At 36.2% G+C, this 26,284-nt stretch overlaps 1 protein-coding gene across 6 annotated transcripts in view; it reads right to left on the reverse strand.

Moving 5' to 3' along the window:
- The window catches only part of GRM1 (glutamate metabotropic receptor 1), a 342,889-nt gene that overhangs the window by 112,967 nt on the left and 203,638 nt on the right, over positions 1 to 26,284 (reverse strand). The window lies entirely within an intron of this gene.

Genomic DNA, 26,284 nt, shown 5'->3' on the forward strand with positions numbered 1-26,284 from the left:
AGTACCATATGATATCACTTATATGCGGAATCTAAAGAAAAGAATAAGTGAATGAACTAATCAGAAACAGTTTTGGGGACGAAAAGGAAAAAACTGAGAGTTGTTAGATGGGCAGGGGGGGATAAGGGGAAAGGTGAAGGGATTAGGAAGCAGCTGGTAACCACAAGATGGCCTCAGGGTTTTTTTGAAAATTAATTTGGGGAACATATTCAATAATGCTGTAAAGATTTTGTTGGGTATCCGATGGACATGCGTCCTATTTGGGAGACCACCTCAGGGATACTGTGGATGCCTGATCATGGCATTGTACAACAGAAGCTAAACAATAATGAATGCCAACTATAATTTTATATATATAATGCGATGGCTCGGTGCGAGGTCAGAGGGATAGTGGATGGGGGGCGGGGGGTTCACAGTGTGAGGGATATAAATGATGAACGTCTAAGTATTACCTTGTCTTGTACACCTGAAACTAATAAACTAAAAAAAAAAAAAAAAAAAAAAAACAAAAAAAAACGCTCCTCCAGACCTTCTTGGCTTTCTCTCCAGAGCCCATTTTCCTGACAGTGAATCTCCTAATTTTAGCATATTTACAATCTAGGTAGGCTGAGAATTTCTCAACGTATTCATTCTTCCTTCAATGTATGTCCTTTCTCTCACATTTTACTATAAGCAGCCAAAAGAAACTAGGATGCACTTTTAACAGTTTGCTTGAAAATCTCCTCAGCAAAATATCCAAGTTCATAATTTACAAGTTTTGCTATCCATATACCATATTTTGCCATGTATAATGCGCACCCATGTTTTTGACCCAAACTTTAAGGGAAAGAAACCTGAAGGGTTTTTTTTTTTTAATTCAAATTTTTGTTTATATTTAGATACTTATTTTTGGATTATAAAGGAATTTTAGCATTTATTCTTTAACATATTGTGATACAAGAAATTTTATGTAACAAATAATTACAAAACACAAGAACAGATACTGTTTCCCCAAAAATAAGACCTAGCTGGACAATCAGCTCTAATGCACCTTTTGGAGCAAAAATTAATATAATACCTGGTCTTATTTTACTATAATGTAAGACAGGGCATAATATAATATAATATAATATAATATAATATAATATAATATAATATAATATAAAAGCCTGGGTCTTATGAATTTTTGCTCCAAAAGATGAATTAGAGCTGATCGTCTGGCTAGGTCTTATTTTTGGGGAAACTCACTATAAGGTAGAAGAAATTTTATGTACCGGTAACAAATTTACGATGTTTATACATCATAGAAAGCCAAGAAGTTGTCCTCATTGCAAGTTTGATGTAAGTTCAACAAAACCAATTAATGTATTCCCGGGTATCATTTTGCATACGGATATCGTTATTGATTTCTAGAGTTACACTTTTAATTCATAAGCATAAATAAAAGAATTTAAAACATTTATATAGATACAAAATTAGTACTATCCATGTATAATGCGCATTCTTATTTTCCCCTCACAAATTTAGGCAAAAAAATTATGCATTATACATGGCAAAATACGGTAACTTCAGGACACAATTCAGATAAATTACCTGTCATTACAGAATAAGAATTCTCTCTTCCTTACTTTCTCAAAGCAGGTTCTTCATTTCCACTTGAGCCTCCACACGCAGTACCTTTAGCATTCTTATTTCTACCAACTGTCTCTTCATAATGACTCAGATATTCTCTAAGACAGACAACGTATGTTTATCAGGCTTCTCCTCACATTCTTCCGAGTTGTCACTGGCAGAATCATTAACATCCTCATTTCTACTAACAGTCTATTCAAAGCAATCTAGGCTTTTTCTAGAATGCTCCTTATAATTCTTCCAGCCTCTGTCCATTGCCCAATTCCTAGTTCATTCTACATTTTTTGTCTTTTTAACATCAGAACACCACTTCCAAGTACTAAGATATGTATTAGTTTCCTACTGCTGCTGTAACAAATTACCACAAACTTGGTGGCTTAAGACAACACAAATTCATTATCTATTTATAAAATGCTTATAAAAATTAAATTATTATATGTATTTTCTATTATATAACTTATAATACAGTTCTGGAGGTGAGAACTCCAAAACGGGCCCCACTGGGCTAAAACCAACGTGTTATCAGGGCTATATTTCTTCTAGAGGCAATAGGACAAAAATCTATTCCTCTTCTTTTCCAGATTCTCCAGGCTATCGGCATTTCTTGGCTTGTGGCCCTCTTCCATTTTCAGAGTTGAAAATTTCATCACTCTGACCTCTTATTCCATCATCATACCTCCTTCCCCTGCCTCCCTCTTTACCTTATAAGGACCCTTAATCAGCCCACCCAGAGTGCCCAGGATAATCTCCCTATTCTCAATTTAACCACTTCTGCGAAGTGCCTTTTGACATAATATACTCACAGGATTTAGAGATTAAGACATCTACAGCTTTATTATTGTTTGTTTGTTTGTTTTTATTCTGCCTACCATGGAAAGCAAGTGAGAGGAGGTTACCACTGAGGTGGGTCTTGGAGTATGAGTTATCCAGTTAGACAACTTGAGGTAGGGTGGGGAGGGGTCATGCAAGTCAAGAGGAGGGAATAGTATGGATAAGTAGACTATGTAAGGGGAACACATGCCTGGAGGGTAAAGCTCTAGGAGAGGTTGTAAAGCTCAGCAGCCAAAATGATATTGTAAACATAGCCTGGGTCAACTTTATCAAGAGGATGGTACCTTAGGCTAGGAAGCTAACATTTTATGCTGGATGCAATGAGAGATTCAGAGTTTTAAAGAAAAAGAGCAACATAATAAAATCTATTTTAGAGAGAGCTCTGGTGGTCATACAGAAGATGGATAGTGTCACTGCACTGAAGCCTACACAAACATCCATAAATAGTTTGATTCATGAGCTGCACTAGTTTAAGTACTATGATTTTCTAAGAGTACCTTAAGAACCCCTTACATGTGGAAAATAGCCATGCCAAAATGGTTAAGTGTAGTAATAAAAGGCAGAATAAGCCCCCAGCGAAAATTCTGGGAAGGGTCTTTAAATCCTTATTATTTCAGAAAATACCTTTAAAAAGAAACTCTTTCCATTAAAAAGAAGCCAATAGCCAATGGCTTTATACCAAAATTAAAGCTATAATCTAAATTTTTTCAGCAAAAATTTCTCTCAAAATCTCTGAAGTTGTATTCTTTTTCTTGTACGTCAAATTATTGGATTACATATCTACACTAATCAAATATAAAGAATAATTGTTTATCTCACCATTTCTTTTAGTGTTTATACATCACTAAAATATTTCATTTTCATTATATTTTCCCCTGGAGGAAAATATGCCTGCCATTTAACAATATTTTCATTTGAAGTTCTTTACAATTTCTAAAATATGTGTATAAGAGGCTATAAGTGTTTAGTCTTTTTTTTCAGGAGCAGCACATTCTGTCAGGATTTTTTATTATTATGGTATTTTTTGTAACCAGCAGAGGCCATCAATGTCAGTTGAGTTCGGTTTTTTAAAGCTGATTTTCAAGTCCCTTCCAGCAAAAACTTGTTAACAGCTGACCTTTCCAATCTTTCTGTTATTTCCCTATATCTAAACATGAAATCCTTTGAGTCAACACATTGAAAATTTAACTGAAAGTGCATTGCTCTGCTGACACATTAGCAAAATCTAAAAAAACATATTCTTACAAAGATTCCAGTGACTCATTTAAGAACTTGAATTTACTGTACTAACAAAACAGGAGTACTGCAATTTAGTTTATAGATAAAAAAATCTTAAAATTTTATCAATGAATTAAGTTTCTAAAAAATAAGCAAGTAGAGATGTTATGTTGAAGTAACATGTTATTTAAATGTAAAACCATTTTAAAGCAAACTATCATTTGGTCAATAAAAAAGTGCTTCTTCATTTAGCTCTTTTCCATTTTGTACCTGTTTGTATATTGATTTTTCTTACACTAGACAACTTTTGGAAATTTTAGATGCTTAGTTATCATATATTCATGATATTATATATTTATCACAATAATGACTTTTTAAAATGATTCGAATTTATAGAATTTTAGCATCTAAAATAATTTAAAATCAATATTTTTACAGTAGACTTAATGATGAATTCAATGTTGATTAAGATGTGATAGTCAAGATAGATATAACTATAATTATATAAGAGAATATAACTTAGTTTGTCCTAAAGTTGTAATAGGAACAGTGTTTGGATGGGAGATAAATTTCAACTCAGTACAAAAAATAACTTTTTATAGGCTAGAACTCTCTAAATATATATTTTATTCAACATATATTTAAAATGTCCATGTCATATTTTCCAGATATTGTGCTCTATGAGCTGTTGAAACAAAATAGAAACAGACCTTGTTCTCAGACTCTAACACAGGAGGGCATAGAATAAATAAACAGCAGGAACATAAGAAAAAGAGCTAACTATGTACCTATTAAGTGCTATCTGCTAGGCACAATTCTAAGTGCTTTACATGTATGATATCATTTAATTCCTAAATAACCTAAAGTGGCAATGGGCATGATATATAATGCACTCAAAGAAGGTCATCACAGATAAGCAATCTGCAAAGAAATGAGGACAGTAAAGGATGAAGGGCCAAAGTTTGTGGTTATTTCTAATCACAGTATGAATCTACTTTAGGGTGAAGGGTTTTACAGAAGGGAATAAAGGATTTAATTTACATCAAAGAAAAAACACTCTGGCTTGCTAGGAATACAAATTAAAAGATGTAGAAACAGAAACAGAGAAATTATTCAGAGGCTATTGAATCAGTTTGGAAGACAGATTCCAGTTCTTGGGTCTCAGAATGTCACACGTAGGGAAGTGGATACATAAGGTGGTGAAGACATCCAAGAGCTTTTTGGAGTTAGACTTAGAGTGACTTGGTGATGCATTAGATGGGAAGGATGAAGGGGGTGGGGTAAGAATGATTCTTTATTTATGATTTGAGAAACAGATGGATGGCAATGCCACTAACAACAGAGAAAGTGAAAACAGAAGTCAAGAGTTTGATTGGAGACATGTTAAGCTTGAGATAGGCAAGTAAATGTAGCAGATGTGAGGTTGGATATACCCCAAATATGGTACATCCTCTATCAGAGGAAATTCAAGAATCAAAGAGCCATTTGTCTAAATGACAAGAAAGTTTCCTCCACCTTTAAAATGCTATGATTGTATGGGAAGAGAAAAAGAGTGGGACCTGAAGAGAACATCGTGAACTATTAAATTTGTTCTCATTGGGTGAGGTGCAGGGGTCCAGGACTTGTTCATTTTATATCTTATTTGCTCCCATAGACTTAGCCATCACTAAAAAGCAGATTGGCTGAAGCTAAAATTTCCAATATCTGCATCCCCTAAAATCCACAGCAGTTATTTTCAAAAGCCTCTCTTTTGCATTGCCATTATAATGAAGCACCAATTATTACTATAGCATCCAGGACAAAGAATGCTCAATTATGTGCAGGTGCTCTGCTGAATCCGTACGTTTGTAGATAAAAACAGCTGTATTTATCCACGAAAGAAAAATAATGGCTTCGGAGAACATTTTTCTTAAAAATAACTTCAAGTATGGCATTGCTAATCTTTGTTAGGAAACTGGTGTGTTCACATTGTTACTATTATTAGTATTATTATGTTTAAGCCAACATTTCCTGCTCATCTGCAAAGAGGTTAGATATGTGACTATCCGCTTTCTCTCGGCATCCCCCAACTACCTCTCAGGCCCTGCACCCCCAGATCCCCGTCGAGATCTGTGTGCTACTCGCTGGCATTCTGCTGCCTTCCCCAGTCTGATGGAGGGGAGCCCAAGTAGGTAGTCACAAAGTCAAAATGAGAGGGGACAGAATCAAAACACCTGCACTTAGCAAACCTTACGTTGCCCAAACTGCACTGCAGCACTTAAAATCAATTTTGAGCTATTTGGAATTTTTGAAGGAAACAGTACTGGGAAACCAGATGTTTCTGTGTCAGATGTGAGTGATACATGAGTCACATGCCAGAAATACACTAATACTGCACTGTCGTTCAGCATGTAGATTCTGGAACTGGCCTGCTCGGGTGGAGTTTCATCTATGCCACGGTCCAGCTCTATGACCTTGGACAAACTATCTAAGGAACCATTATCTCTGATTTCTCATTCATTCAATGGGAATGACATCTCTATCTCATCTCTTTGCAGAGTCCTAAATGAATGATGAGCTCCTGAAACTGTGCCTGTCATAGCAAGTGCTCAATAAATATGAGTTATAATTTTCTCCTAGTCTTTTTCTAAAGATGCATAATTTAACACAGAAGATAAAAACCACAGGTCAACCCAAAGCTTTTCTATAACATAAGAAACTAGCTGTAAATTACAAGGCAAACATGACTCGTGAGGGCAGAACTTGCTCCTTTTCTTGCATAAGTATGCTATAAAAAACTTCTTCTCATGCCTTTTTAGCTTACGGGCCCATTTGATGGTTTCCTAAATAATTTACATGTACCCAACAGTATAAAACTAAGGGTCCATGTGTACATTTAAATTTCTGAACTCCAGCTTTTAACAGTGCTTTGGGCCTTATACCTGGCTGATTTTCACATTCTGGTAGGTGTATGGGTTATTCATGAACTGTAACAAATCACCCGACAAATCAGTAGCTTAAAACTGCAATTGTTTATCCTCATTCACATATCTGCAGGTGGGATGAGTTTGGCTGATTTAGGCTGGGCTCTGCTTCAAGCTGGCTTTGCTGTACATCAGGCTCAGATCTGCTCCTATGTATTCACCTTGGATATGGTCTGGGCGCTAAGGGAGCAGCAGCTGTTTGGGAAAGATTTGCTTGTGGTGATGGCAGAGGCATAAGAGGACAAGCCCAAATATGCAAGAAACTTCAAATCTCTTCTTGTGTTAGGTTTGCTAATGTTTCATTGACTTAAGCACATAACTGATCCTGTCATACAGGGTCTCAGCTCTTGCTTCCTGAATAAGAAAGCAGAATATGGTGAAGCCAAAAAGGAACACCAATGGAGCCATAGATAGGGGAGTCATACCACTATAGTCTCGCTGGCAGCTGGGTTGGAGACATAGGAAGCAGGCTCCTCATGATGCTCAGTCTGAAATCTGCTTCTCTGCCAACCAACCCACCCCTTGCTAACTGCAATCCGCTCTTGCTAGCTCAGCCATGGCAGTTATATCAGTGGCCAATGGCTAACCGGTTGTAGCTGATGGCCAACTAGTCACAGCTGACGGCCATCTACTACTCAAACGAGCACCTTTCCACGTGAGGCCGAGAGCCTGGAAACTGCTCTCTGGGACTCTGTCCTCACAGATCCCCAAGTCAACAGACAGGGAAGTACATAACTTTTTCTGGAGCAAGGAGGGAGGTGAGTAACTACACCTCTCAGTTACCTAATCTATCACACTGTATTATGCTACTGGTATAGCTACAATCATTATTGCGTATATTGTGTATGCTCTCTTTTTAAATGATTCATTTGGAGAGCTAAAATTTCATATAGTTAAAGCCTACTGACCAACTATAAAAGTAAACAAACAATGAACGATGTTTTTCTTAAAAAGGGCGAATGTTCTTTATTACATGAACTCTGGCCTAGGACAGTACTTGATTCAATAAATGTTTTCTGAATTAATAAACATGGAATACTGAGGGTTATTTTTTGCACTAATGGTACCAACTTTTTGTTTTTTAGTGGGGGTATAGGTGTAAGGAGACACATTTAGTCTAATTCATTGATTCAGGCTTTCCTTCACTCAGCAAATGTTTTTTTTGAGTCGCTGCTACGAGCCAGGCATTTTCTAAGTAATAGGAATCTAGAAGTGACCAAAATAGTTAAGTTCCTACTATTTGGGAAGAATGACAATAAACAATGACACAATAAGTTAATTGTGGATAACGGGAAGTAGCTGGAAAGTAAAGTATTAGAGAAATTACATTATGGAGGTAAGATTATTTGGAATAAGATAAATCGCGAAGGCCTTAAATAAGGTGATATTTGAGGAGCCATCCAAGTGAAGCTATATAGAAAGAACATTCTAGTCTCAAGGTACAGCATGAACAAAGACACTGGGATGAGAAAGAGCTCGGCCTATTTGAGTTCCAGAAAAAAGTCAGTGCTGAAAGTATTCTCAGCTCCAATCTGGAAATGAAAACCCATTCAAATTTCTTAAATTTGATTTCTTGTTTTTGATTCCCTAGTACCTTGTGCACTGATCACATAATTATTCCCTGCCCTGACGATCTCCTCTACTGGAACTCGAGCTCTTTTAGTGCAAATATCAGTATCTTATTGGTTTTTTCATTCATAGCTCCAGAGCTTCACTCAAAGGCACACATGCACAAATACCAGTTTCTTACGTTGTAAGAATCAGTCATGGGATTGGCACCAGATGAAATGGGTGAGAGGGGCAATGAAAGAGTCACAGAGAAGGCCACATTTTGAAAAATGGAGAACCATATATATATATATTTTAATACATGAAGTGATTTCAGCCTTCATTCTCCCTTTCCAGAAATATAAATAGAGCTGAAGCTCTACCTTAGCTACCACAGGAAAATAAAAAATAAATAAGACCATATTCTGCCCCACACAATTCACAGCAACTATAATAGAAAATTGTGATCACTACAGCATTCCAAATATTTTCTAAATGCTTGCATACTTATTATCACATTTTCTCCTTTGTTGACTATAGTAAAAGGCCACTTTTAATAATCATAATTTCTTTCAGAGTCTCACTTAGCTAACTTGGGAAAAGAGAGTCATTTCAGGTAAGATCCAAGACAGAATTTAGAGTTGCAAAGGACATTTGCAAGCATCTAGCTCATTAAGGATTTGGATGCTGAGACCAAATGTATAATGTAATTTGCTAAATGTCATGTAATTACTCAGGAGCAGAGTCGTGGCTGGAACCCTGGTCCCTGAGTTCATGTCCTATTACACTAGTCATAAAAGAGGGTAAGATTTTGATGAAATTAGCAATCACAAATGTTTAGGCTCAGAAGAAACCACAAGCAAAAAGAATGTGGGAAAACAGTACTAATCAGAAATTAACTCTTTCAAAATTTTTGTTGTGCATTTTTTAAAATTTTGAGCACGTTTTAAAAGTGTTAATTAATACTTACTTGGGTAATAAAATGCCTATGGTCAAAGAAAGTAGCTTCATAGTATAAAGTTATTCCCTACAAGCAAGGAAAGGTGGGTGAGGTTGGTATTAAAAATAAATCAACACACAAAATGTAAAGGAACTCATGGCTAAAATTAAGAAAAAGGAGATAAAATCCATTACGCACAAAAAATGACATCTTCAAGAAAGAAAAATTATCTGATCCTGGGCCCATGATTATCTGCATCCATCAAGGGATGTATCTATTCACCCAATAAGACTGGCAAAGAAACACAGTGTGACACTTCTTCAACCTGACAACAAATAAATGGAAAAGTTCTTGAGATCATGGAAGCAAACTAAAAACGTTCAGGTTCCAAACACTGTACAGTAATGAGAATAAGTTATGAAACAGCAATAGTCATCCTGTGTTAAGTTCCTGCTGTAATTAATAACAAAACTGTATAAATATATGTACAGCTATTGTCAAGCATAGGACAACAGACAGCTCGGGGTTGTGGTCATTGACACAGGGAACCCCACAAGGCCCTCTCCACATGAACCTCAGCTTTCTGCCGGGAAACATGATCCAAATCACTGCACTACGCAGTAGAGCCCAAACAGAGGCTGAAGTTGTGGTGAATGGAAGAGATCACATTCAGAGTTCGGGGTAGTAGGCGCTGGGGGCATTTGTCAAGCAGAGAACATAGATGAGGGAGCTGCACTGAGAAGTAGCGCCACTCATCTACAAAGGAGTCCACTTGAGTTTTTGGATGAATGCTAAACTAAAAGTGCACAAGGCAAGAGCCCATGAGGCCTGATAGAAAACGTTTTCTTTTCTTGCAAAAACGTCTTCAAGATACGGTTAGAATAAAAATACTTAGCAACTGTTGACAAGAATTTTTCCTAGTCAGAGAAGATTTTGTAGACATTACATATCTTATGCACAAAATGACATTAAGCATCACTTCTACAAATTACCTATCTGCTAGGGCTATGGAGGTGGTATTCTTTGCAATATTCTTAGAAAATAGCCAATGTGTATTTATTTTATTGAAAATGGCTCATAGGTCTGGATAATGCTTATTGCAGATATGCAATTTAAAAAAAATATTTTGATGTTAACTGAATTGAAAATGTTCAGATATAATATAAAAAACATAGTCACAGGTGATTCACCATTATTTTCTCCATCAGATTTCACTTATCCAAAAGATAATCTGGTAACATTCCTGTGTTTGGTTCCTCTTTATTTGAGTGGCTGAACTAAAAGGCATGCATGTGTACACCTTAAGCAATTCAAAAGTCACATCTTTATTGTAGTTACATAATGGAAGAGACTTTACTTTTGTTATAACAGGAGAACAATTGCAGAGAGACTGACTCTGTAATACATGCTTTATTCCTATACATCTGCATAATCATATATTATTGAAGAACATTTTAACAAAAGACAAAGGGTTGAATTCCATTACCAGAAACACATAAAAAACACTGTGAAAGCTTCAACATTCAGTTTAAAATGAAGGCAGAATAGTCCATAGTCTCCTCATAATTGCCTTTTTATTTAACTACTTCTAATAACCCTCAAACAATTATCTATCTGGGAAAAGGTGGTGGGGGCAAGTTCTAAAACACTGAACTCAATCCTTTGTATCTCTGAGCAGCCTCCTTTAAAGGGGCCATTTTTCATTTACCCTCTGATTTATAAAGGGAGCCTTTCTAAGTCTCCATCATAGGAAATCAAACAGAGATCATGTGACCGCCAATAAAAAAAAAATCTATGAGAATGGTGCATCTTAAGCCCTGGGTACCACTTAGAGTTTGTAAGGGAAAGAATCAACTGAGTGGGTGTTTCTGCTCTCTGACAATATGGCCAGATTTCAAAGCATTTAACTGATATTTTAGAAGACACAGGGAACTGTATTAACAATAAAGTTATTTAAGACATAATCACAGATTCTTTTGCAGAGTTTGCTTTGTTTGAAGAACACCTCCTTCAAGTGACTGATTTTCTCACATAAATAAACGCTATGGATGTTTTTCTCCTTCTCCACTGGGTATGAGTTCTACACCAAGGAAGTTCCATACTATTCATTAGACCATCTGAATATATTTACCAACTGCCTCATCTAATAAATGTGCCAAAGGACCAAGCAAAGCAGGGCATTCATTAGATTTTGGTGAAAAAGTGAATTTGACACAGAAACATTAGCTTGGTACAAAAGTAATTGCGATTTTTAAAATTATTTTTAATCTTTTAAACCGCAATTACTTTTGCACCAACCTAATACCTTCTTATGTAGACAATTAGCATTCAAACAACTTATGCAACATTCTTCCTGGATTCTTTTGAGAACTGACAAAGTTGAGGACTTTGTCAACTTGTACTGTAGGTAAGACTTGCCTTTTTCCCCGAAACCATTTTGTTTCCTTTTCATCTCAGGTACCTCATGATCTTATTTTGTTACTGTGATCAAGTAGCTTCTGATTGCTTATTTCAGGAGTAATGCCCACATTCCTTTACAAGGAATTCATAGGATTCCATCCAGGGTCATAAGCCTTGTTTCCCACTTCCTGCTCCATGCTTTACTAGAGGCTCTAGTCAATTTCCCCAAAAGAATCTACACTTTTATTTTTAATCTCTGGGTCTTGGCCTTTACTGTTTATGCTAATAGAAATTCCATAACCCTTTGCCACAAGCTACCTAAGTTGTACTCAACAATCAAGCCATATGAGACATACTCTACAAAGTCTCCATTAATTAACTTCTGCCTCTTCTCTTTGCCAAACATTTTTAGTATTCTCATGCTGCTCGTAATGTACTGTATGGATCAGAGATATTTGTGTGCATGAGGAATTTGCTGGAATCGTTCAGTAATGTATTTATTCAATAAATACTATTCACTAATTCAACTACTCTAGATGCTATTAAAGGTACTCTGCCTTTAAGACACTCACAATCTGGTGGTCTAAAACCTATCCAGGTTCAAAGATAATTTTTATTTATGTTTGCGTGCCCTACACAGTAAAGAACTTTGTATTTCAAACATAAAATATAGCTAATAAATGTTTGCTGAATTAAAATACATACAATTAAATCAATACCAGCTAAAGTATTAGGAAATTATCGTATTAATTTGCTAAGGAGGATTTGCATTTTTAAAAATAATGAGATCAGAGAGATACCCAAGCATCTTCCAGTGATATGGTTTGAGGAAAATGGGCTTTCTTAGAGCTTCTAAAATTGCAGAAAATAGCCAAATGCCTACTTCATGCATCCATCGTATCCATAGGGCATGTGTTCCAATGTATCCACAAGGAAAGGCAGAGCTAACTTTTCTATAAATCGAGACGCAGCTTTGGAACCCTGCAAACACTGGTAGAATGTAGTAATGTGGGGGATCACTGGACACAACTGAAAAGGAACTGCCATTTTCTTTCAAACTATGGCCACACTCAGGAATATACACCCTGACAAAAGCTGCAAATGATTTGCTCAATAAAGGACTACCGAATTTCAGAGGTAAGAAATTATGGCTTGTCTGTCCATTGAAGGCTCCTTCTTCTAGTGAGTGATTTGGTTTATAAATCATAAAGCAGCAATATCTGTGAATAATGAGACTTATTTGAAAATGGCCATTTAATGGACTATATTCACACACAGAGAAAATTAGTTATCTCATTTGGCTGGCTGCTCTTCATTCTTTTCTACAACAAGGCCAGCAATTTTTAAGATGACAAATAGCCTACACTTAGGGAAATATAATACTATGCTTACAAAGCTTAATGACAGGCAAACCTCAAAGGACTTGGAAATTTAGTTTGAATTAGATAAACTTTCAAAAGACCATCTGTCTATCAGAAGCCTTTCTGACCTTGTCATTCTTCTCCCCCTCTCCAGGCTTCCCTAAGTGGCCCCTTCATCTCCTTTTCTACTAGTCTCCTCCTCTATCCTCCTGCACCAGCTTCCAAGTAGGCTCTTTTCAGAGCCATAATAAGTCCCTTCCATCTCATTACTCACAGCCTGGTTCCAGGCTTTTGGCCAGGAAGCCCTGTCAATCTCTCAGCTGGATATCACTAGAGCTGTACTTCAAAAAAATTTTTTTTATTGGGTAGAATATTAAAAACTCAGTAATTAAAAGAAACCATTAGTATGTTCTCTCAAATGGTGCTCACAGAGCTGAGTTGTAGGTTCAATTTTCTTGTGGTCTAGACCAGTTGAGTTTCTTGTGAATCAAGACCTGACCAATGACCTTCGGTGTCACAAAGAAGAAAGAGGAAGAAGGGAAGTGGAGGGACGCAAACTTTCAGAGGGTCATCAGTCCCTCCTGCTCTATGTCTAGAGGGCAGCGCGCTCTCCAGTGATAGATTTTTTTCTGCCTTTGTTCTGGAATTCTTTTCCACAAAACTTAATTAGGGAGAAAAATCGTTGAAAAGCAACATTTCTTTCTGATGTTGTTCTTAAAATATTGACCTAATATAGAAGGTTCTTCTGCCAGGGGTAAACAAACTTCTAATAAAGGATTTAAAAGCTTTGAACCAGATGAAAAATACTTCCTCGGTTCTACATTGCTTCATTTTATTTAAAAAATATTTTATATGTCAAACATGTCTTTCAAAAAGAAAAGAAGAAAAAAGAAAAGAAAAAGTGTTGCATCCTGAATTTCTTGTTAAGAGATTAAAAAATGCCTCTCTCTTTTTATTTTTTGAGTTCTTGAAATCACATACTATTCAGAAAAGAGTTCATCCATTGAAATATAAGGCTTGATGATCAAGGATGCTATTAATAGACTTCTTAAAAATATAAATCTCATCGCTTCTCGGCCTTTTGGCTAAGATCAAGTGTAAAAATATAAATCTCTATGAAAGAATTTCACTTATCCCATTATTCATTAAATATTTACTGAGTGCCTACTATTATTGAAGTATGTGGTTGGCATTAAAGATAGAAATCTGAGTAAGTACTTGTTATTGAGGAAAGCAAGAGAGACAAACAAGTCAACAGACGACAATACACTGTGGTCAGTAGATGGAGAATACCCCCATTACCTACGGCAAAGAGGAACCCAGGATTGAAAAATCTTCTGCGAAAGAAGTGATGAATGAGTCAAGTTCTTTAAGACAAATAGTCATTGTAGAATTCAGTCAGATAAGGTGCTCGAAGGTGGTAATGGGTTTAAGATTTTTATGTGTTCAATCATTAGAATCTCTTTGTAGATTACTTACACCTTACCAAATTAAAAAAAGAAAAAACAAAAAAAAAAAACCTCTTGAGCTAAAAGAAAACATGAGAAATCCTGATAAATGTTAGTTTCATGTGGCTGGAGAGCAAAAGGCACTAGCAGAAGAAGTCAAAGAAAGGGATGCATTATAAGAATGGGTCAGAATGCCAAGGGCTTCAAACATCCTGCCATGGAATTTGCTCTTTGTCTTGAACACTTGAGCTATTCAACAGGGAGACAAGAAGGATTTAAGCAGAGGGGTGGCATTCTAACAGGATCCCTCTGGCAGCAGATGGAGAATGAAGTGTTAAAAGGGGGCATGTTGTCAAACAAGTGTAAGAGAGAAACCTTACAAAGAGAGAACAGTCTAGATGAGAACTGATATGTTTCTTTACTGGGTCAGTGGGAAAGTGGTTGGAAACAAGTGAATGGTTGGAGAGGCGTGAAAGAGGTTTCAGTAGAACTTGGTGATTAATTAGATGTTGGTAGTAATGTAAAGAAAACAGTCAAGAATGACAGCTAGTTCATTCTGGTTGGATGATTAATGCCATTCCCTAGGATTAAAAAAAAATCCAGAAAGAGAAGACTGAGAGGCATTATGACACATTTATAACCTTGCAAACTGCAAAATGCCTTATCTGGAAGAACATAGCACCAAAATAAAAGAAAAGCTCAGATATTGGTTTATTCTATTATGTAACTGGTCACTTAATTTATGGCTTTAAATAATGTGTGGAAAACAAGTAGGATACAGAGCTGATGACAGTTCATATGCCAATGACCAAGCTCATGAGGATACTGATGATGTAAAGTCTGGAGTGAAAGTCCCACTGAGGCAGTCTTCAGCAAGCAGCTACTACTAGGATATATGGGTGTGAATATAATCCCCATGTGATAGGGTTTCGTGAAAAAGACCCAAAAGATTTGAGGAGAGTCAAGGAAAGATACTTACTTGAGTAGCAAGAGGAGGAAGAGGAGAAACAGGACAGACTGGTACCCAAGGTACTCAAGAAGAAGAGAGTTTTAAGAAGGAAGAGATCAATGGTCAAATGTTATGAGAGGCCAGGTGAGATAAGCACTAAAAATGTTTCCTTAGATTTAGCAACAAAGAGGCCACTAGTATTTATGCATATCTTTGAAATTTTCAAAATAATACTACATATTTTTGATGGGCCTGCATATATGTAGTAACAGTAGAAAAACATTTTCAGAAGAGATTCATGCCAACACTCAGAGGGTGCTCAGGTCAAGGGCAGACCTGCAGCACTGCACATGTCCATGACAACATTTGCACTGTATTTTACACGAATAGTGCCCCTGAAAGTGAGCTAGAGGAGACACAAGTAAGGGAAACAAAGGAGCTCTCAAATACAGTTCTAGCTTTAAAAACACTGAAATAAGATCGACGGTATATTCACATTTGTTAAATATGAGTGGTGTTTACATGGATATATTTTACATTAGTGAGGAACACTGGTGTGATTTCTCCCAACGTTACCTTTCCTGCTTTCTCCCTTTACTGATTTTGCTCTGGTTTCCCTCATCATAAAAAAATATAGCCATGAGGGTCCCTAGATACTGAATATTCCTGACAAATTATCAAACCTGGTGGTGGTAGCCTCCAGAAACTCACAACATGGCTAGGTGCAAAGCACATTCCATTGAAAAAAGACTCTGAGAGAATCTGAAGAAAGACAGGGTTGCCTCGGATAAGTCTCCTGGCAGCAGCAAGAAAGAGCAAATTCCTAGGTTTTGGTTTAAACTCTTCAAGTTCATTTTTAATATGCTGCTGTCAGTTGGCAGAAATGAACACCCAATGAATCTTGATGAAATAGACTCCAATGTACCTCCGCTTTGTGATTCCAAACCATAAGATAAGGAAAACTACTAGAGGAAGGCAAGCACATTTTTCAGAATGTGGTGTAAAGCTTTTTAATACACATGCAATAGTTTAACAGATGAAAATATTGATATGTATACTCAGCTTCTTAATTAACTTCTCTGCAGGTTAAAGGCTTTGGATTCAGACGTACCCAAGAACAAATTCCACATCCATCACAAATTATTTCTAGTTTGTCAGCTTAGGAAGCTCAAGCTTAGCCTCCTTGAGTTTCAGCTTGCTCATCTGTGACAGTATTTGCTATGACTAGTAGCACACACAAAATGACTAGCACAGAACTTGGCATATCATAAGCACTTAACAAATACTACTCATACATGGTTTTGCCTATATTCCTGCATACTATACCTTCTGCATTCTGAGGAAAGAAGGCAAAACAGGGCAGTGGTCAAAACATCAAGACATTATCAAGACCAAAGGAGTTCCGGGGATTTCAAGGAAGAACTGGAGAATAAGACTTGAGGGGCTTTGGAAATTAACCTGTGTGAATGACTTGTTAAACCATGGTTAGCATGAAACACACACACACACACACACACACACACACACACACACACATACACACAAAAGCCTTTTCTATGACACAATGTGATCTGTTTAGTCATTATTGACTGAATTAATATTCAATATAAATCATAATTTAAGATGAAAACTTTACATGCAAATGGAAATTTTGTTTTAAAGAATCTTTGCTCACTTCATGCTGGACTTTCATGTTTACTAACATATGTGGTATTTTTAAAGTTAACTCATTGCATATTATTGTTTTAAATCACACTGAAGTCTTCATTTCTTTAGACAGTTAAAATTCATTTGAACTGGAAACTTTATTTAAATACTACCCTCTAAATATTATACTGTATGGTAAGAATCTTACTGTCATTTTTTGTGGTTCAGTTGAAGCTTTTAAAGAAATTAAATTTATGAAAGAACTGTTATTAAAGATCTATTACCTGAGAAATACAGTATATAACTATCACATTCTATACGTAAACTGGATTATCTAATGACTTATTTGAGACCATTGAATGTTATCTAATTTGTTCTATAGAACAGTAAGCAAAATTTCAAAATCTTATCATCGTCAAAATGAATGCATTTTCCCTTTAATAATAACCATCTCTAAATATCAGTAAAACAAAAGCTCAGTTGCAGTATAATACTTTCCAAGACTAATATTTATATAAAAAAATGAAGTCCTTGATTTACTGGAATTAAATTATTACTTAAGAACAGGAACAGTATTAATATACAATTTTCATGAAGATTCTAATTTATTTAACATTACTTAACTCTCCAGTGAGCAAACATCCTATGAAGGATAGCATTCTCAAGTAATGTAATTGCACACATTCCTTCAAATTGATTTGTAATGGCATTATAGAAAAAGGCTAAGAACTTACCACGTTTCCCTGAAAATAAGACATATGTGTCTTTTGGAGCAAAAATTATCAGATGCAATATCATATTATATTTATATTTATATTATATTATATTATACCCACTCTTATATTAAAATAAGACCCAGTCTTATACTAATATTTGCTCCAAAAGACATTAGAGCTGATGGTCCAGCTAGGTCTTATTTTCAGAGAAACATGGTATGTATTAGCCACTTCTTTTTTCTCATGACAAAATTAAAGATTCAAATATAAATGAGACTTGATTTTTCCATAAATGTGTACTTAGTTTTTGCATAATGGATTAAACTAGCCAGTCTTTATTTTGTCCTGAAAACATTATAGAGATTTTAGTCATTGAGATGGGAAAAAATAAGGATGCAAAAGGTTATAGTGCTGGTATACAGATAGACATAGAAAATATTGTGTCAAAACAATCAATAAATTTATGCTTTTGTGCAAGATAAGGATCTAATTTAGATTTTTTCTAAATTGCCATTTATCAGCATACTGTTTACTGAATAATCCTTTCCCATTATTTGTAATTTTTATCATATATTTATAATTTTATATATAAAGGTACAAAGATCATACAAATTACCTATCATCCCACCATCTAAAGAATAATAATATTATGTCTAGTTAATTCTTTCCAATCTTACTTTACATATTACTTTATTTACTTTTTTACGAAATTTAAATCATACTAATAATTTCATATTTGGCTTTTTACTTGTGATTATATAATAAAACTGTTCCCACCATCATGAAAGGTTATTTTAAAATATTTTTGTTATTATAACAGGAATAGTCTCTACTGCCCAGCAGCTAGACATTTTAGTAATTTCTCAGATATTTTCTATTACAAATAACACTGACATGAACATCCTTTTTCTTACATTTTGGTCAGTATCCTTGAAAATTTTCTAAGAATAGTGTCAAGAAGGGGCAATAGGGAAGTACCGAGTCAACAGAAATACACTTTTTAAATATTCTTAATATGTATCACTAGTTTGCTTTCCAGAACGTCACACCTATTCACAGTCAGCACTTTCTGAGTGTTCGTCTACTCACAGTCTGCAGCATGGAGAAATATCATGTAATTATATGTTTAAATGTTTGGTAAATTGGTAGGTAAAACACTGCATCAGATAACATTTAATTTATCTTTGTTTATTTTTTATTGACTTACACATATACACACACACTCATTTGGAGAGCAACATGGCTAAATACAATGTACCTTGTTCATATCCCCCCTCAACAACAATTTGGCATCTAACCATGGACAAAATTGGCTTTGTGGGAGCTGTGGGATCCAGCACCGTAGGTCACGAGCCTCGCCCACCCCTGAAACAAGCAACAGGCAGACAGATCTCAGTCCTGGCTATGGATCCTGCAGTGGTCCATGAATCTGCTCCAGCCCCTCTCAGAAGTGGCTCAGGAGTCCCCAGAAAATAATCTTAGACAGTTGCCTGCAGATAAGACAGCCTTTGTGGAAGTCCAGCTTTCCAGCAGAGATGTTCCAATACACCATTGAAAAAAAATTTTCAAATTTGGATGCATCGAAAGGCTGAAAGGAACAGTTTGACTCTACCTGCATCAGCTCTCTTCGAAAGACTTCCCAGCACATGAGTTCTCCCACGGGGGCAAAGTAAGAGCACGTGATTGAGCACCTGGCTTCTCCATCTGTGTGGGATGCTGCCAAAGGATCCCTTTTCACTCTTAGTATTGACCATGAATTTTTGGATCTGATACCAAAAGTACATGACACAAAAGCAAAAATCAACTAGTGGGACAACACCAAACTAAAAAGCTTCTGCACAGCAAAAGAAACACTCATTAAATTAAAAAGCAATGCACAAAATAGGAAAAAATATTTGCAAATCATGTATCTGATAACGGGTTAATATCCAAAATATATAAAGAACTCATACAACTCAAGAGCAAAAGGACAATCTGACTAAACAATGGGCAGATAAGATGAATAGTCTATTTTTTTTCAAAGACATACTTGAAAAGATGCTCAACGTTACTAATCATCAGAGAAATGCAAATCAAAACCATAATAAGATATTACTTCATGCCTGACAGGATGGTTTCTATCAAAAAGACAAGAAACAAGTGTCAGCAAGGGTATGAAGTAAAGGGAACCCTTGTGCACTATAAGTGGGAATGTAAATGATTACAGCCACTGTGGAAAACAGTATGGAGGTCTCTCAAAAAATCACATAGAATCACCATATGATTCAGCAATCATAGTTCTCGGTAAAATCCAAAGGAAATGAAATCAGTATCTCAAAAACATATTTGCACTCCCATGTTCATTGCACCATTATTCACAATGGTCAAGATATGGAAACAACCTAAGTGTTTACCTATGGATGAATGAATAAAGAAGATGTGGTGTACCTATATAATGGAATAGTATTTAGCCATAAAAAAGAAAAAAATATTGCCATTTGCAACAACATGGATGGACCTTGAGGGCATTGTGCTAAGTGAAGTAAGAGAGAGAAAGAAAAATACTGTAATCTCACTTATATGTGGAATCTAAAAAGTTGTACTCACAGAAACAAAAAATAGAATGGTAACTGCCAGAGGTTAGGAGTTGGGGGAAATGGGGAGATGCTGGCCAAAGGTACAAACTTCCAGTTCTGAGTAAGTTCTGCAGCTCTAACGTACAGCATGGTGATTATAGTTAACAAAACTGTACTACATATTTTAAAGAGAGTAGATCTTAAATACTCTCTCTCACACACACAAAAGATGTGGTAATTATGTGACTTAATAGAGGTCTTATCTAACCCTACTACGGTAATCATTTTGTAATACATAGATGTATCAAATCAATACACTGTACACCTTAAATTTACACAGTGTTATATATCAGTTATATCTCAATAAAACTGGAAAAAATAAAATTTTTGGTTTATACAGTCACTCAAAAGTCTATTAAACAAATTAATTTTTACTTTGTAATTATCTGTCCAAACCATTTGCTCATATCTGTTTCATATTTGTTTTGCACATCTTTCATATTTGTTACATTATTATAATGTGTACATACATGCATATACAGGTATGTATATGCATGTATGTATGCATATATACAGAGTCTAATATCAATTTGGAGAACATATACCTAGTTTGTTGTTTTCTTGTAAATTTTCTTTATGATGACTTCTGTTGGCAAATGATGTTTAAAGAGCCAATTTTATAATACTTTCCTTTTTGATTCACGCCAATTACCTTGAAATATTTATCGATATTATCTTTTAGTGTGCTGTTAATGTAATATGAGTATATAAAGTAAATTATAAATATATACAGACACACATGTATGGTTTAATCTGTCTAAGATATATTTGGTTTATGTTGTGAGATAAAAATCTAATGACTTAAATCCAGTCAGATGGAGAATATATTTGTATAATTTTCAGTAGATTGCTAAGACAAGATCTTAAATGAAAAATTTTTCTCTTGCTTTCACATGAGGACAATATCTTGGCTGGTCATAGATAAGTAAAATTCTGTGGACATTTTTTCATTTTTTTCTTCTATCATTAAAATCTGAAGCTAGCCCAAATTTATACTTTTAGTGGCCAGTTTTCTTTGTTTTTGTTTTGTTTTCTAATCCTTGCTTGTTGATCCATAAGAATATTTTACACTTTTGAAATTCATACGTATTGTGTCTAGATGCCTCCTTTTTTATTAATTTTATCTGAAATATGGCATGCCCTTTCCACAGGTCATTTCTTTGTAACTGAAGACCTTTTAAAATTATGCTATAAATCATTACTTCTGTTCTAAAGGCCTTGGCTTCTCTCCTGAGAATGGCTATAATTCTTATTTTGCATTTACTTTTTATTTTTTCCCATATCTATAGTCTGCTTTCTCATTACTTATATTTATTTGCTTTTTCCTCTGTATTTCAGCAGACTGTCTCAAGGCCATTCCACAAAATGAGACTAAATGAAATCAGTGTATGCCAGAAGCTCTCAACACTGGGTTTTTGTTCAAATCACTTGTGAAACTAAATAATAATAATATTAACAACAACAATGAAGAAGGCAAGGTTTAGTTCTACTCACAATTCATGAGACATTCTACTCTCCGTTGGCAGTGACCGCTGGAGTTGTGCAAGGAGGTGGCACTGCCTGGGTCCCAGTCTAGACCAGTTAAACCAGAATCTGGGTGAGGGGTGAAGCACTGGTATATATTTTTTTAATGTCTCCAGTTGTTGCTAGTGTGCAGCCATGATTAGGAAGGTGAGGAGCCGATGGCCTGTGACTAGGGCTTCACACAAGTTCTAAACCATCAGTGCTTCGTGCATGTTAGACAACCTCAGCTTCAGCACTGGCAAAGGCATCATTTAGTTATCCATGGTCTCAATTTAATTATTTACCACACATTCTAATCTACTTTTGCTGGGTTTTTTTGTTTTGTTTTGTTTTTTACTCCTTCCTTACTTCCTTACTCACCCTTTTGAGTGTCTGTCTATCCCTATTTCATGAAGCTCACGTCTTCTTTATCCTATTAAGGATGTCAAGAACTTTTCTAAACTTACATTTTAACTTATAAGTCATTTTTAAAACCAAGAACTCTGTCGAGGCTTAGTTTGGTTAATGGACAAGCTGCGCGGCCTGGCCCCATGGGTTGCCCAACACATCTCATCAGACCTCTGCTGGGGTGTGGACCAGCGTGCACAGGTCCTCAAGCATGGCTCTGCTGATTGAGGCACTCTCAACTCATATCACCTCTCCCTGGTCCTCTGACTGTCTGAAGAGATAGAGTACACTCCACAGCATGTCCTGACAACAGAAATATTCCAACTCCATTCCCTTTTCTTAATTTATCACTCAACAAATATTTATAGAGTGCTACTCCTTGCTGGGTGATTTCCTATCCCAGATGCTAGGGAATACAGGGGTAAGTAAGCAAGACGCACCCTGCTCTCATGGAACTTACAGATTCATGCTGGAAGCAGACAACAAACCATCATACACATGAATAGGATCATCCCAGTAGTGCTATGTCACATTAGGAACAGGAAAATGGGATAGTGTAAGAAAGGGCCTGGAAAGGAGCAACATTTACTCACTCAAATCTCACTTCTTGGAGAGCCCTGTGCCACTACCAGCACTATTATCCTGAGGCTTCCTGGGGCATGGCAAGTTGTCAAGTGGCTGTAAAGGAGAAGTTCTCTGGCTGCCTCAAAAATTCCTGCAGAAGGATACCTGCTCCGTTTTCTGGTTGGTCCAGAGTCAGGACCTCTTTGACAGAATGCAGAGAGTAGTAAAGAAATGGCTCCCTACTCTGCATTACACCACGAGGCCTTGATCTATTCCAAGTGAGAAAGTATGTGTCAGTGACTAACTAGTTCTCAATTCAGCCCAAACTGTTAAGCTAATGAGACTGTACCCAAAATTGACAAAAGCATTACAGTCAGATTTGTTGGGAAATTATTATGTTCTCTTCTCTTCATGTTAAAGGGCATTTTGTGGGAAATTGAGAATAGCAATCGCTGTCCAAAGTGGACCCACATGCTCAAACAGTTCCCCTTCTTTCTGTGCACAAGGTTGGAAGCTCCACAAAACCCTTTGGCTGTGTGCTAAGGCCTTCAGACTCGTTATTCAACCTTCCTTTCCTGTTCATTTTCAGTGTCATTGCGTCTCTACTTTTAGTGTCCATTGCATATATCAACTTCTGCTCGTCTTCTTCAGGTGGATGTTCCAAGCAAATTGTTTCCTTGGTACTTTATTCTGGCTTCATCCCTGGACATTGACCTTCATTTCTTCCATGATCCCACAGTGTCACCTTCCTGTCTCTCTCACAAACTAGACTTCCAAGGGCAGTTGGCTTGCTCAGGCACCCTGGGATTCCATTAGTTCTTGAGATTTCAAATGACAAGCTAGATTAAACCAGAGGTCTTATTTAAATATTTCAGTGAATGGCTTTCACTCAGTGTCTCTACCCTGGCTAATGCCAAGGAGAGTGTTTAGATATTGAAAATATAGCAGGGAACAAGGAAAAAAGTCCCCGCTTAAATGGAGGTCACAGTGACAGGAGAAATAGACAAGTCAACTAACAGTTTTAAATAAGTGATGAGCATGGTGATTAGAAAAACTGTGTTACCTGAGATCAGACATCCATCCTAGATTTGAGTTCTAAGATAAGCATTTGTCTAAACTAGGACCTGAGGGATGAATTGAATAGGAGTGAGCAAAAGAAAAGAGAAGGAGGAAAAAAGTTTTCTAGAAGCATTGACCCTTAACCCTGACATGCTCAGTTAATGAGATCAGCACAACTTTGCTAGGCAGACAGCTAGTGGGAAGCTGGACAGAAATGTCTTCATCAGTTCTCAGGGTGCAGCCAAGGCAGGACGCCTTCGTTACCCTAGATGTGAGAGAAAGGCCTTCTTCATTTATCAGCACGTTTGTTAATTTATTCATTCAGCAACTATATCTACTGTTCCAATGCAGGCAAGATGTTGGACCACAGTACCAATATGGGAGATATGACCCTTGTTCTCAGGGATTTTTACTACTATTGCATGTGCTGAGGTCTATTTCTAGGCTATTTGGTCCTAGTGACTTCTCTGAAGTCACTTTGGTGGACCAAACCCACATGTAGGTAAGTTAAGAATAAAATAAAATACATAGGAAGAAAAGAGGGCAAGATATATAAAAAGACTTTTAGAAACAAAATGAAGAAAAGGAACTGAGATAAGGGAAAGAAAGAAAGGGGGAAAGAGAACAGAAATAATGCATTAATGATGGAGAGAGGCAAAATACCATGAAAGGATTTTTCAGGGACAGCGGGCTGCTTCCCTTTGAAGTTAGTTATGGTCTCTCCAAATAAGATTTTGAGTAGTTAGATGCCTAGCTCAGTGCTTTGTGCATATAGGTACGTGACAAATATTTTATGGGATGAATCAAAGAATAAGCAGCCTAGGGCATTTTTTGAGTGCTTAGGAGCTCATTTTCAAAGAAAAATTTTCATGAATCTTGCTGTTGCCAAGAAACCACCTGCCTTCAAATCAGCATTCAATACTACCTTTTGCCTTTAATTCCACTGTAAGTTTTAAGACCATACATCAACTTCTCCAACTTGAAAACCTCCAGCAAATTACTCACACAACTGTAATCTCTGTGCTGTTTAGTTAAGAAATGGCATACTATTGTGACTAAAACCACAGTTTTATTCTTCGGAAAAAATTATTTTAACAAAAGAAAAAATGAATAGAAAATATGTTCCATGGGTATCCTGTTTTATTTATTAATTTTGATTTAAATGACCAACAATTTATTGATCACTTACTAACTACAGGGTCCCATTGTTCAATGCTCGGTAGACACTAAAGAGTTTATAAAAAAAGGGGATGTTGTAGCTCCTACACTTAAATTATGATCTTATTGTACAAGGAAAATAAACTAGTCCCATTATACATTTAAAAATAAGAATATATATATATATATATATATATATATATATATATATATATATATATATGCCATAAGAGAATTGAAAAATACATGCAAAAGGAGGAATAAATTATATCAGATTGAGGGACCAAGAAAGTGTCTACTGAAAAGATGACAGTAGAGATGGTCTCAAAAGATTAGCAAAACTTCATAAAAATAAGGAGATGGAGAAGAGACTATTTAGGTATAAAGAACATAAGCCATGGAGCCACAAAGCATGGAGGCAGAAAACTCACATGCTGTTCGGGTAAACATCTAGTTCATTTGGAGCACTAGGTAACACAAAAGCAGCAGTGGAGAATCAGATGATGCTGGAGCGGGGGTGGGGGGCATGAATGTGTTATTGAAATCCACACACACACAATTCTCTAAATAACATAGAGCAACTGGATTTGTTGTAAAAGAAATGACATCAGAAGTGCTTTTCTTCAGGAAGATTGTAAGCAGCGATACAGAGGATGGATTACAGTAGGGAAAAGCTGGAGTTTAGAATCAAATGTAATAGACAAAAAGAAAGCAGTAAGCGCTGAGGTTTGAGGGGCCCCAATGAGTTGCCACCCTCTTTTCTCTGGTCAAGTTCTAGATCAACTGAAATTAATAAAGGAGATAGCAGGTGGATATAAAAAGTGCTGAAGTGCAGCAACAATGGACTTGGAACCCTAGCATTAGACAGATTTATCTACATGTAGACTGCCCTACAGAACCTAGGAGGTAAAGGTGGAAAGCAGAAAGGAAGGAGATAGAGGGAATTGCACTAAATGCTAAGGTCCTTTCCCCAAATACACCAGGGGATGAGAGTGAAAGGACAGATAGAGGCCTATAGTGGGACAGTGGAGAAGTTCTATCTATAGGCAGTTGGCCAAAAGTGTTCCCCCATCCCCAACAGAAAGACTTCTGTTCTCTCGGGACAAAAAATAAGGAAGAAGAAAAGAAAAGAAAAATGATAGCTGATTTAGCACTGGCAAAGGACCCCTAAGTGCTTTACTGACTTTGTCCCATCTAATATTAACAAATAAACAAAATACCTTAGGATGTAGGTACTATCATTATCATCATTTTACAGGGTTGAAAAGAATAAATACATTGGGCAAGATGGCACAGCTCATCGTGGCAGCCCTTGAATTGAATCTAAGGCTGTGTGGTCCCACAA

The sequence above is a fragment of the Rhinolophus hipposideros genome (assembly GCF_964194185.1).
Source record: "Rhinolophus hipposideros genome assembly, chromosome: 3".
Taxonomy (NCBI): domain Eukaryota; kingdom Metazoa; phylum Chordata; class Mammalia; order Chiroptera; family Rhinolophidae; genus Rhinolophus; species Rhinolophus hipposideros.